This window comes from Gossypium hirsutum, chromosome A08 (assembly GCF_007990345.1).
Source record: "Gossypium hirsutum isolate 1008001.06 chromosome A08, Gossypium_hirsutum_v2.1, whole genome shotgun sequence".
Taxonomy (NCBI): domain Eukaryota; kingdom Viridiplantae; phylum Streptophyta; class Magnoliopsida; order Malvales; family Malvaceae; genus Gossypium; species Gossypium hirsutum.
In genome coordinates this window covers 68225304-68228148 of record NC_053431.1, presented here as the reverse complement: position 1 = coordinate 68228148, position 2845 = coordinate 68225304, and the positions used below count along the sequence as shown (strand labels likewise).

General features: G+C 37.4%; 1 non-coding gene across 1 annotated transcript; it reads left to right on the top strand.

The window, feature by feature from the left end:
- The first annotated feature begins 861 nt into the window (after window positions 1-861).
- Window positions 862-968, top strand: LOC121205814 (small nucleolar RNA R71). Its single transcript, XR_005900887.1, has one exon. It is a non-coding gene; the product is annotated as a small nucleolar RNA R71 (small nucleolar RNA).
- The last annotated feature ends 1877 nt before the right edge of the window (window positions 969-2845 follow it).

The window sequence follows — 2845 nt, the reverse complement described above, 5'->3', positions numbered from 1 at the left end:
TATTGTTCTAGCGATTGCTAAAAAGGGCCTCCCTAAAATTAAAGAAACATTACTATCCTCTTCTATGTCTAGAACAACGAAATCAACTGAGAATATGAATTTGTCAATTTTAACGAGTACATCTTTAATAATCCTCCTAGAAAATCTGATTGTTTTATCGGCTAATTCAATACTCATCCTAGTTTGTTTGGGTTTCCCAAGACCTAGTTGTTTAGACATTTTGTAAGGCATGACATTGACACTAGCCCCTAAATCAGCCAAGGCATTATTTACGTCTAGGCTACCCATTAAACAGGGAATCGTAAAACTCCCTGGATCTTTTAACCTGTTGGCCAGCTTATTCTGTAGTATGGCTGAGCAAACTGCATTTAGTTCCACATGCAACGCCTCATCCAACTTCCACTTATTTGTTAAAAGCTCCTTTAAGAATTTGACTGCGTTTGGCATCTCTGAAAGAGCTTCAATAAGCAGTAAGTTAATATGTAACTTCATTAATAATTTAAGGAATTTACCGAATTGTTCTTTTGTACGGTCTTTCCTTGTCGCGTTCAGGTATGGGACATGAGGTTTGTACTCTTTACTTACCGTGAAGAACTAAGAAAACCGTCAATTTTCTTATTCAAGAGTTCTACCTGATTAGAGAGCATGGTGACTGAATTGACGTTAAAAATGCAGGCTGCTTTTGTTGGCTTTGTCCTCATGACTTGCCACTGATAATTACTCAGTGACATCTCTTCTATAAATTCATAAGCATCTCTGGGTGTCTTATTATTGATGGTTCCGCCAGCGACTGCGTCGATCATCTGTCTAGTTGAAGGATTCAGGCCATTATGAAATGTTTGAACCTGTAGCCAGAGTGGTAACCCATGGTGAAGGCATCTTCTCAAGAGGTCCTTGTATCTCTCCCATGCATCGTAGAGTGTTTCTAAATCCATCTGCACAAAAGAAGAGATATCATTACGTAATTTGGTTGTTTTAGCCGGCAGAAAATATTTTAGTAACAAATTTTCGGTCATTTGTTCCCAAGTAGTGATTGACCCTTATGGTACCGAGTTTAACCATTGTTTAGCCTTATTCCTCAATGAAAAGGGAAACAACCGAAGGTGAATGGCGTCATCAGAAACGCCATTGATTTTAGAAGTGTTACAAAATTCTAAGAAATTTTCCAAATGAGCGTTGGGATCCTCGTCCTGCAAACCATCAAACTAACAAATTATTGTATCATTTGAATTGTGTTAGGTTTCAGTTCAAAAGTATTTGCAGATATAGCAGGTCTAACTATGCTCGATTCAGTTCCTGTTAAAGAAGGTTTAGCATAATCATACATAGTGCATGGAGCAGAATTCTGATTAGCAGCAATCACAGGAGGTGGCAGATTTTCTTGGTTTTCATCCATCTCCTCGGTTGTGGTTGAAGTATTGTCCTCTTGCTTTTCCTCTGTGTATCGTAAGCTTTGCCTTATTTCTCTTTGGTTTCTGCGAACTGTGTGATTGATCTCACTATCAAACAGTAATGGTCCTGACGGGTTTCTTCTAGTCATACACTATAAAAACCTACCAAGAGCGAAGAAAAGAAAAATTAGAAAAGAAAATAAGAATTTAAATTGCAAATAAAGTAGAATGGCTAAAGTAATAAAAATTGAGTGTTCCTAATATCCTAGTTCCCAGGAAACAGCGCCAAAAACTTGATACGTGATATTCGTGACAAGTTTTAAAAATTTATAATTAATCGTTCTTGAAACTAACTATTATCATGATGCAGGCAAGTGTACCTATCGAACAGTAGTATAGTTTTAGCAAGACCGGATTGTCGAACCCAAAGGAACCAAGAGTACTAGTAATTACTTTATTTTTATTATCTTCCCTAAAAATTAAGGGATTTGTTTATTTAAATTAACTAAACTAAGAGTGCACAGAGAGAAATTGGGGAAAAGCTTTTGGGAAAATTCGATTGATTAAGACAATACCCAAGGAAAAATCCACCTAGACTTCACTTGTTATTTGACTCTGAATCTGACGATTTATTCATTTGACTCGATCCGTAGAAATACCTAAGTTACATTATTATCTCTCTCGTGACTAATAACATCTAACCCTAGGTTGATTAATTGAAATCTCTTTCTAATTAACACCTAGTGTTGCATTAACTCGATCTATGGATCCCCTCATTAGGTTTCACCCTAATTCGGCAAAATCTTATCACCCTATCTCTAGGCGTGCTATCAACTCCACTTAATTATGACAAATTTACTCTTAGACAGGGTCTATTTCTCCTCTGAATAAGAGCATTAACTTGAATCAATATCTTGGAATATTAAAACAAGAATTAAGAACACATAATTAAGAACAAGTCAAATATTTATCATACAATTTAGATAATAATAACAAGATCCGTCTCAGGTTTCATTCCCCTTAGATATTTAGGGGGTTTAGTTCATAATTATAGAAGAAAAATCTCAGAAGAATAATGAATAGAAAACATAAAGAAAACCCAAAACCCCTGAATGGAAATTGAAGGGAGATCTTCAGTCTTGATGATGAATCCAGCTTCTGAGATGGACCAATCGGCTTCCCTTGAGTAATTCCTTGCCTCCTACTCTGCGTGCCCTTGTTAAGTGCTTCCTCAAGTGTTTAAATAGGCTTTAGAATTCCTAAGATCCCTCAAAATTGGCCTTTTTCGAATAGGGTTTTACTTGGGCTCGGCAGGAACACGCCCGTGTGACACGCCCGTGTACGATTACTCTAGCCTGGGGTCAAGGTTGTTGAATAGGCATGGGCGTGTAGTCTACTCGTGTAAGTCATGCTTTGATCGTGCCAAAGGGACATGGCCGTGGGACACGTCCGTG